This window comes from Peromyscus maniculatus, chromosome 1, assembly GCF_049852395.1.
Source record: "Peromyscus maniculatus bairdii isolate BWxNUB_F1_BW_parent chromosome 1, HU_Pman_BW_mat_3.1, whole genome shotgun sequence".
In the NCBI taxonomy this organism is placed as follows: Eukaryota; Metazoa; Chordata; class Mammalia; order Rodentia; family Cricetidae; genus Peromyscus; species Peromyscus maniculatus.
Window position 1 is genome coordinate 147,875,139 of NC_134852.1, and position 10,824 is coordinate 147,885,962.

Genomic DNA, 10,824 nt, shown 5'->3' on the forward strand with positions numbered 1-10,824 from the left:
TCTGTGCTCCACCAGAAGCTTAGTGTTAGTTCCTGCCATTGCCAAAAGCCTGACCCAGAAGCAGCTCTTTTTCAGGTCTCTCGGGCACCCAGGGCCTGACCATTTGCAGGCACTCTGAGAAAATCACCTCTCATGAGCTGCGGAAATGCTGCATGGCTTCTGAGTGTCCTGAGATGGAGGGAGAAACCCATGTGGCTCTGTGGCAGTCTCCTGCACAAAGTGTCCCCACTATGATATGTGAACAGGACAGGCAGCCGCCCACTGATGAGCTCATGGCCTGGGCTGCTTTCTCTCTAGCAGGGTCTGTAGACTGTGGCTTGGCCTGGCCTGGGTCTGCATTGTCTCCGTCATGACTCCTCCTCCATGCTGAAACAAAATCCTCTGCAGAGCCATGTTCCATGTGGAGTAGGACTGGATCTTTTGAAGTGCAGACACAGGGATGAGGTGATGCCTGCAAGAGGCCAAATTGGAACATTCTAGAAAGTTCAGCTTCCATGTTAGTGTACAGATGGTATCAAAGAGAGCCCGGGTCATCAACAGACCCAGAGGTGGAGCCATGAGGCCAGAGCGGTGACCTCTGCACAGGGGCAGGTGGGTGAGCAAAGAGGATTCATGGCACTCAAATTCCCCAGGGTGAGAGGTGATTTGGTGGCACTTACATGCTAAGGGGCATTTAAGCTGAGCACTGCTTCCTCACCCAACTACATAAGCCATGGCTCACCTCACCACTCCACCTCTCACTACACTCCCCATGTTGTGAGGGGATTGGGTTTCAGCTCCTGGGAGAAATGGCTGATTCTTGGTCCTGCCACCTCACAGAGGGAGGTGCCATTTATAGGTGTGTACCCTCCTGGAAGAATAGAGGGACACATGAGCTTCTCGGCGCCAGGTAACTGTAGCTCAGCATGTAGCAAAGGATACTGTCACAACAGGAAGATGTGCAATTACAGGGACAAAAATACCCCAAGGAAATCAACACGGGACTTATTAATATAGGACCCATAGGTGACAAGTGTCAGACAATCGGTCAACAAGGGGCCTCGTGTCTGCATGATCCCAGCTAACCCGTCATGATCTTTATGAAGTGTCCTTCTGGGGGGTCCGGATCTTCAAATACGAGGGGAGACCCTTCCCTTTTATTAGCAGCTAAGCTCTTTATATACTTTTACTATATTGAGGCAGGTTAGAAGTCTAAGCTTTATTGTCTTATGTTATTGGAAATCCAGATTCCGGCAGGCTTCTCCCTCAGGTCAAGCTTTGTCTGCGAATATATTCTCATTTTTCCATGTACAGAGACCGTCTGGAGAGGGGCAGGAAAGATTATGACTGTAATATACTTAAATCCAATTTATTTGCCTGACCAGAAACTTCCACCCTCCGCGATTGCTTCCTACCCAAGATGCTGTCTTTGATTCTTTCGTGATAGCGAGAAATGTGTGTAGGCTGCTTCCAGCCTGTCCAGGTGCCCACAGCACTGTGGTGGGGCCAGAGGGTGGCCCGTGGGTCTGCGAGTTTTCATTCAGAACTTTCCACTTGCTCCTGAGGCAACACTTGTCTCCTGGAAGAGAAATAGGGTAACTGAGACTCAGCTCTCTTCTCTAGAAAGTCCTTTGGCTGCCTGGTCCCTGTTGTGGCTACTTATCTGCCTCATCTGATCCAGGCATATCTTTATCAGTGGTCATCCCGCCCATGTGTGGTGTTGGCCTGGGCCAGGGTGGCTCTGGCTTCACATTATGGGCTTTACAAGCTTGTGCTGACATTTACTCCAGAGCTTGCGTCTGGATGCAGGCTCACAGCCCTGCTTTGGAGGGAATGATTTTGGAAATTATTTTAATTGGTGTTTGTTAATTTTAAATGATGGGCTGCAGAGGCACTAGCTGGATAGATGGAGAGGTGTGGGCAGGGCTGCCTGAAGAGTGCCCAGTTGTGTCCAAGTCCTTCTGACCCCCCTCCTGGCTAAGGGATGTCTGATATCAGCCTTGGCCTTGGACTGTGCAGCTAATGAATTTGGGATAACAGCCTTTCTGATTGTTATCTGTGGGCCTCACCTACCATCCCTTTAGTGTAATATATGACACACACATTAGGTGCCGACTGTGTACACCCTTCCTTGCTATTCTTGAAGGAGATGAAAGAGAAAGGGCAACTAGCCATGAATAAAGAAGTGGTGGGCTCTGAACCTGGAGCAGCAGGGGCATGGGACCCTGGGTAGGGTCCCAGCTACGGGGATACAGGGTCACAAAGATGCTGTATAATATGACCAGCTCAGCCTCCCACATCCCAAGAAACCTTCCATTTCAGACAAACTGGGACAGGTGATCTCTACAGCAGCCAAAAGGTGGCATGGACCTGGCATCATGACGCTCTGCGTGTCTGGGCCCAAAGAAACTGAACCAGGAGGATAGGTACAGACCCCAGAAAAGAGACATGTCACAAGAAGTTTTGATCTGAGATTATAAAGGGCAAGAAGCCCCCCAGGTCTCTGAGCTAGAGGCCCCAGCACAAGCCTAAGTTCAGCCCTGCTCAGGTTGTAAGGCCTGACAGTCAGGGAGCCAATGGGGAGGTCTCAGGCTGAATCAAAAGGTGGAAAGACAGGAACATCAGGGAGTGAGGCTAGAGAGATGGCCATCTCGGCTTAGGCAGAGAGCAAAGGGTCCTTTCTTCCACCATTCTGGACTAATCAGGACCTTAGTAAACTGGATGATGCCTGTCTTCATTGGAAGGTGGACCTACTTAAGATTACTGATTCCAATATCTAGAAACATTTCTGCACCCCTCACCACACACACACACACACACACACACACACACACACACACACACACACACACACGTAACATTTTCCAAACTACCTGGACAGCCTTTAGCCCAGTCTAGTTCAGCATCATGAGTCATCTTGGTCCTGGCGCTGTCTCCTCTCTATGCCACAGATGATAGCAATGGATCCCCACGCCTGGAAACCTTTGTCCTCTCCATGAGACTTGGGAGACCTCTAAAGAAAGCATGGTGGGTGACCAGTGATGGCCTGGCAGTCAAGCGTGCTAGTCTTTGGAGACGTGGTGAACTGCACAGCATAGCACACAGCAGGGGTTGACAAACTGGTTTGCCTGGGAAGCTCCAGTCTCTTGCTTTTTAGTCTGTGAGGACCCAGGATAGGGTTCTCGTCCCCTGGCATGCTCCTTCTTCTGGGGTAAGCACAAGGGGGACACCAGAAGCTGGACCAGGCAAGTTGGACCTAGTGCTCCTCCCCACTCAAGGGAACATGGCATCACGAAGCCTGAGGCCTGTGGCTCCCATACTCAGTCCCTATTGCACCATTCTGTCCTAGGGAGCCTGTAGTAAACAGTCCAGAAAGAGCCCTGGGATTGTGCTATAGATCCTGCTAATCTCTGTACAAAGACAGAACAGCCCCATTTCCCAGCCTTGCATGGAAAGCTGGGGGAAAGGGGTTAGTGCTATTTAGATCTTTCTAAGGGAAAGGTCACAGGAAGGCTCCTCTTGCAGAAAAGCCTAGGAAGTGGGTCATTTGGGTTTCAACATTAATCCCTTCCTTCAGGTTGAGTAAGTATCCAGTGTCTGTCCTTTCCACCACACTCTGTGTGGTGGTTTGACTGAGAATGGCCTCCACAGGCTCATACGTTTGAATACTTGGTTTCCAGTTGGTGGAACTGTTTGGGAAGGATTAGGAGGTGTGGCCTTGTTGAAGGAGGTGTGCCACTGGGGGACAGGCGTTGAGCTTTCCAAAGACTCTTGTGATTGTGATTTAGCTCTCTCTGCCTCCTGTTCACGGATTGAGGTACGAACCCCCAGCTGCTGCTCCAACTGCTTGCCATCACACCCTTACTCTGCCCTGGACTCGAACCCTCTGGAACTGTAAGCCCAATCGAACTTTCTTTCATAAGTTGCTTTGGTCACAGTGCTTTTGTACAGTAATAGGGAAGTAACTGTGACACCTGCCTGTCAGTGAATAGCCAAGCACCTTGCTCAACAGACTAGAATGAAGTAGGCAGGGAGGTGGTCCACAGGGGCAACAATGGCCATGGGTGAGTACAGGAAAATGTGTTGCCCTCCTGGACATGAGCTAGCCAGCAAAGGGAAGCTTTGGTCTTGCCGAGCCCTCACTGCTGTCTGGAACCCTGAAAACCTTGATGGGGTTCATCATGGGATCATTGTCCTTCCACCCAAGACTCCATGAGATTAGCTTTGCTTTTATAGAGGCCAGGCTGACCTCCTGCCAAAGATGAACTGCAAAGTGGCAAGCACCTCACCTCTGACACTTTGGGTCTGAATCAGGCACCTCCTGCAAACATCAATTTCAAGGACACTGATAGTTACCACCGATGTGTCCCCAAAAATGAAGCCAGTGCTCCCTTGGGTAGATCTGGGGAATAAGTCTTATGAGGCAGCTCTGAGCTTAAGCCTGAGCTCAAGCCTCAAGCCCAGCCCCAAGCCCCCTCCCCCAGCCTCCCTTCTGAGGCTGCTCTTCACAGTAGAAAGCTCAGCTTCTGTGTGTCCTTCCCTCATTCGGAGACCCATAGCTGCTCAAAACCACCTGCTGTCTTCAGGATGCCCCCAACACTTCTGCAAGTCCACCTGATGCCAATAGGAGCTGGAGAGCACCTCCTGGAGGGGACAGGTGGCATGGCTTGTGAGCAGAAATGAACTAGGTATGGGCTTATGCTAAGGAGACATTGATTTTTGTTGTTATATGTGGTGACGAGTAAGTTATGTTAAATATCCTTATCTGCTGAAGACACATACTGAAGTCTAAGGACTTTTTGCAATGAACACTTGCAAAGTAAAGATGCATGGGCAAGGGGGTTTACTGTGTGACTCACTGTGTTATACTGCAGCTCCCATGATGAGATTTTTAATTTTTCCCTTTTTTCTCTTAAATCTTATTTTATATTTGGGGGTGGGGAGTGCAGGGCTGGAGGGCAATGAGTGGGACCAAAGTATATAATGTAAAAGACACATAGAATAAATAAAAAAGAAAGTTAAAAAAAAGAGTGGATCAAAACAATAGTGTGGGCTTGCCTTTACACAATCCAGGGGAAACTGTAGGGAGGGGAGAGAACAGGCCGGCAAAAGGCTCACACAAGGCTGGGCAAGGTGGCCACGGCTCACTTTCCTGGCTGCTCAACATATATTATTTATTTACTGTTTGTTTATTTATGGGGGGATGAAGGGTGATGGGAGTGGGTGCCTGCATGCTACAGTGTGCATGCGGAAGTCAGAGGACAACTTGCAGGAGTTGGTTCTCTCCTTCCACCGTGTGGGTCCTGAGAATGAAAGTCAGGTCCCCAGCCTTGGCTGCAAGTGCCTTCACTTGCTGAGCCATCTCGCCGGCCCCTGGTTTTGAGTGTGTTTGGATTTTCAAAGCATCAAAATAGTGATGCTTGGGAGTTGAGATATTTAAAATAGATTATCAACATTTATAATACATTGATAGTTTCAGAAACTCTAAGGAAATTGTTAAAATCTTAAAGCTAATGGGGGAATTATCCGATAGAAAATGTATCAGCCCTAAAACTCCTTCCCAAGGCCATCCATAAGCAACCCAAACTGAGAACTTTCTAAAACCCCTACTACTAAGACTGGCATGCCTCCTGTGAGGCAGCAGGAACCCTACCACCTCTACCACTCTGCTCTGAGGCTCCGCAGTGAGTGCTACACCAAGACAGGAATCAGAAAGTCTCTCCACACAGTCCTGTTGACTTAGGGACCCCCTCTTTCACCCCAAATCCAGAACATGCCTAGACAAAGAAAAGAATGAAATGCACCCACAACAGCACCCACCATGCCATGGCCTGAGTCAGGCAGCCCCCCCTGAGGCCCAAACTCAGACTTCTTCCTAACATGGCTTGGTCTTACAGAAGTTTCCATGTCTCCACATGTATGTCCTTGAGGTGTTCATAACTCTTCTTCGCAGAACAAGGGTGTCTGTTCAACCTAGGGTAGAGCTGGGTGACTTTCTAATTTCTATGTGACCTTGACAATCCACTGGTCTTGGCACTCTACGGCACTCAGAGAGCCAGGGAGAGGGAAAAGTGGAGGGGAGCGATGTAGAGACAGGAGAGATGGGTAATCTGGGGCTAGCGGGGAGAACAAGAAACAGAGAGGGAGAACTCCAGTCTGGGAGAGAGCGGACATCTGGGCTGCAGAGCACCTGGAAAGAGGACGTGACTGAGAAGTGACCACAGGGGCTACAGCAGAAGGACGCCTGATAGAGAGGAGGCTGAGAGAGCAGGTGGGCTGTCCCAGGTGGAGTGACTGAGCTGTCACGGGGCTCAGAACCAGGTCACCCACTACGGGAGGGCAACAAGACTGCCAGAGACTGGAGAAATGCTGCAGTGATTTGCAGCAAGGAAAGAAGGCTGAAGCCCACAATGACACCTCCATCAGACGATGCGTGATCCCCACTGCCTCCCCATCTCCTCTGTCCTCCCATTCACTTCTACCTGCCAGGTCCTGAAGATGGAACTCAGCCTAGGGGAAGGGAGGGGCTTCCCCGGGCTCAGCTGCACGCTGGGCTCCTGCTAAGTCTGGGCAAGGCCTTGCTCAGGGCTTCAAATTGTACCCAGCTGCAGAGTCACAAATGCAGGGAAGTGAATTCTTTGGCTCCTAAAATCCAACTTGGCTGAGAATGGACTGACACATCGCTGCTTCCAGATAGACCGCAGGGTCCTAAAGCGGATGGCCGTGTCAGATCTGGCCCTTCCTCCAATCCCTGGCAGCCTCTAAAATCACAGGGTCTTCTGGAGGTGTGTCTTGGCTTCCGGGTAGGGCTTCCACGTGCAAAGGTAGAGGCCAGTGCTGCCAAGAGAAATGCCTTAGCAGTCGCTAGGAAGAGGGTTCAGTGGGTCAAAGTGCTGGCTGCGGAATCCTCAGGATCTAGTTTAATCCCCAGATCCTTTGTATGTGGAAGGAGAGAAGCAACACACAAAGCTGTCCTCTGACCTCAACACACTTGCTGTGGCACACGCACATCCATGCACAGGCATATCACACACACACACACACACACACACACACACACACACACACACACACACACACACACAGTGCTACGTACCAGCATAGAGAGTGAGGTATTCTGTGTCCCGGAAGTGTTTGTTTGCTTCTCTGGCAGTTCATTCAAGGCAGATTTCAAAACACAAATGCAGCCAAGAGGGTGTCAGCTGGCCACAGCACGACCAGTCACACAACTGGCCACATCTAGGCCCAGTCTAGGCGTGAGTCCAATGCAAATGCCATACGGGGGTGGAGCTGCACTCCCCCACAATCCTCTCACTCACCCTTTCCCTGTACTGAGGCAGCCAAGTGTTTAGACACAGAGCAGCCACAGACTAGATGCTGACAGCATACTTTCCAGGTCTGACCACACCATCTCTGTGGCAGAACCGGTCACAAGTAAAGGTGTGCTGAAGACATTCCTTCCTCTCTCAGGCCTGGCACCCTTGGATTCCCTGCCACTACCATGAAGCTCACCTCTGAGGCTCCACCCCTGGGGATCTGCTTGGGAAGCACCAGCCGCGGGTCGTCACCCGGAAGGCAGTCATCGGTGGATCTCATTGCAATTCATTTTAATTACGTGTGGCATAAAAAGACCACCTACAGATGAGAGACGACGCTGCCGTAAGAGTCCCAAGGTTGCTGTGGGGAATACTTCATAACTGAAGTGTGTTCTCCCCAAGGAGTTATACCACCATTTGATTTAATTTTTAATTTTTACATTTTAATCAAAAATAGATCAAATGGTGGTGGTCTCTCCAGGGAAGTATACTTCAGATAAGAAACCGGCCATGCTCCTCTTAAATATGTAAAGCTGCCATCTCCCTGTGAGTCATGAGGGTGATGACGCCTCCGCCAGCCACCCCCCACTGCAGCTGGGCTTACAGTTTCTGAAGAGTGACACCCTTACATCCCAGGCCGCACCTGCTGCAGTCTCTCACCTGTTTCACACAGATCAATGCAGCTGTGCAGAGCAGCCTATCTGGGAAATGCCTGCTATGTGACCCAGGCAGGACGTCTTACCCTACTAGCCAGGGGAATGTCTGAATCCTCCTCTCAGGTATTGCGGGATGTCTTTCTGTATGCTGTGAATAAGTGTTACCCCCATTGGCTAATAAATAAAGCTGCACTGGCCTATGGCAGGGCAGGATGGAGCCAGGCAGGAAAATCCAAGAGAGACAGTGAGAGGAGAAAGAGTAAGGGGAGACACCAAACCGCTGTCGAAGGAGCAACATGTAATGGGACACAGGTAAAGCCACGGAACACATGGTGATACAGAGATTAATAGTTATGGGTTAAGTTATAAGAGCCAACTAGTAAGAAGCCTGAGCCATAGGCCATATAATTTGCAATTAATATTAAGCTTCTGAGTGATTATTTTATAAGTAGCTGCAGGACCATGGGGTTGGGCAGGACCGGAGAAACTTATGCCTACATGTGCACACCTGCATATAGTCACTTTGTGATATTGTATGTTCTAATCATCGCAAGGAAAGGCATGCACATTTTATTCAGGTGCTTGCACGGAACTGATGTCTTCTATCCACCATGTCACCTGGCGGTCACACCATGGCTCTGAGGTTCCCCTAGTTTCCCTCTAATGCTCATGTGTATCCTAGGGGCTGCCACTCTTATTATACATGTGGATTTTAGAGGGCAAGGTGTGCATTCTGCAGCTTTTCGGGGCTTCCTGATATCATTCATCATGAAGGGGAATTGAGACTGGCACAACCGACCCCATATGGCACCATAGTGAGGAGGAAGATAGTCCATGGAGGAAAGACCGTGGAAAGAAAGCACTGACTTCAGGGGACAAGTGTTAGTTAGCATGTGCCCTTTAGTTCATGGTGCTGCTAAGAATGAGGTGGTGGCGCACGCCTTTAATTCCAACACTTGGGAGGCAGAGGCAGGTGGATCTCTGTGAGTTTTAAGCCAGCCTGGTCTACAGAGCGTTCCAGGACAGCCGGGGCTACACAGAGAAGCCCTGTCTCAAAAAAAAGAAAAAGAGAAAGAGAGAGAGAGAGAGAGAGAGAGAGAGAGAGAGAGAGAGAGAGAGAGAGAGAAAGAAAGAAAGAAAGAAAGAAAGAAAGAAAGAAAGAAAGAGAGAGAAAAGTGGTCCATGCCCTCACTCTCATCTTGGCATCTGAGTGGGGTACGGGAGGGTCTATGGGGGAAGGCTGAGTGCTTGATGGGAAGGCACTGGACCCTGGCATGGGGCTGAGGATGATAAGTCCTGCCCAGCCCTGAGACAAGCTTTCACACACTTTCTGTTAACATGCTCTAGCCAAAGACGACATGTCCCCCCATCTGTTGTAAGCACCCCAACTCAGTACCAGGAAAATCATGTGGTACTTCCCAGAGAACAGGTGTGCTTCCTTCCTTCCTTCCTGCGGTCTAGAGCTAACAGAATGACTCTGTCAAAGCAGCCCAGAGACAAATGGAGTGTTCAGTCTGTCAGTCTGGGTCTTGTTCTGTCACCACCTTCAGGGTGCCTCAGCATCTCCTGACTCCCCCGACTGGCAGGGTAGGCAAGCAGCATGGAAGCAGGTGACCTTCCCCCAGATCCAGCATCCTTGGGCACCCTGACCTCCCTGTTATTATCATGGTCCATGACCTAGTCTCCTGTTGGCAACACTCAGCCTCTCTCAATTGCTGCCAGTCAGCAGTGCAAACCCTTAAATCAGACAAAATCCAGACTCGTGAGGATCCATGGAAGCAGAAACTTCATAGAGATCTTGGTTATTTTCAGTCTCCAAGGGCCATTCACTGGCCCCATGGTCCTAGTCTGGTTTTAAAGCTCCTGAGGGGAAGAAACAGCTCTGAAGGTATCACTTTAACCTACCTCATAAGGAATGTGCAAGGCCACAGCTGGCCTCTGAGACTTCTGGTTCCAAGCGATATCCCAGGGATATCACTGAGGGCAAGGCCAGGGTGGATCAAACCCCAGTCTGTGCCTATGGCTTCACTTTACAATGCCAGGTGTCGTATGCCTGGACTTAAATAGTGGGTGTCACACATCTGGTCCCAACCCACAGTTGAATAATCCAGTGAAGAGGCCTGGAGAGGCGGGTACTTTGCAGCAGCAAGGGTTGTGTGGCCACCTCTCTCTGACCCTGGGGGGAACAGCAACAGTGTATACAGCAGGTAGACATGGCTGATGGAGCCCAGCACACAAGGCCTGCTGAAACCAACATAACTTGCTTATTCAGGCCTACTAGCCAGGGTAGTACCAGGAGAATCCTGCCATCCAGGGTGAGGTCAGCTTGGTGTGCTACAGGCCAGGGTGCCCCTGGGAAGGCCGGGCCTCCTGCATCTGAGGATCCGTTGTTGAACTCAAGCGCTCCTTCCCTCCCTTGCTTTTCCATACTCAGGATAGAAGCAAGGTCCTTGTGCTTGCCAGGCACACTACTTACTCCATGGATTGAACACTTGCCTGGATATCTACCCTCTTCCCGGGCTGCTCCCTGTGTGAGGTGATTTGTTATGTAGAGGCGCAAGGCCGTACACCACAACATTTGAACTTCCTCGTCTTCCATAATGGGAGCTAAGCACCTTAGCCCCCGCCCCAGCCCTTGACAGCTATCATTCTACACCCTGCCTCTCCAAACTAAATCTTTTTAGATTCTACATATGCCTGAGAGCATGCAGCATTCACCTATGAGCGGCTTCCTGTATTTAGCATAATGTTGCATGGCTTTCCCCACACATTGTTGAAATGGCAGGAAGAACTTCAACAAAGAGGACAAATTACGAACGTAGAAAGGCCGGCCCTGTCAAGAAGTGAAATCAAGGGCTGGAGAGATGGCTCAG

The 10,824-nt window shown here is 50.2% G+C and overlaps 1 long non-coding RNA gene across 1 annotated transcript; it reads right to left on the reverse strand.

The window, feature by feature from the left end:
* Window positions 1-1,183: 1,183 nt before the first annotated feature.
* Window positions 1,184-7,795, reverse strand: LOC107402529 (uncharacterized). The gene is made up of 2 exons (XR_001579705.3): window positions 7,076-7,795; window positions 1,184-1,558 (listed from the first exon to the last, which is right to left on the reverse strand). It is a non-coding gene; the product is annotated as an uncharacterized LOC107402529 (long non-coding RNA).
* Between the last annotated feature and the right edge of the window lie 3,029 nt (window positions 7,796-10,824).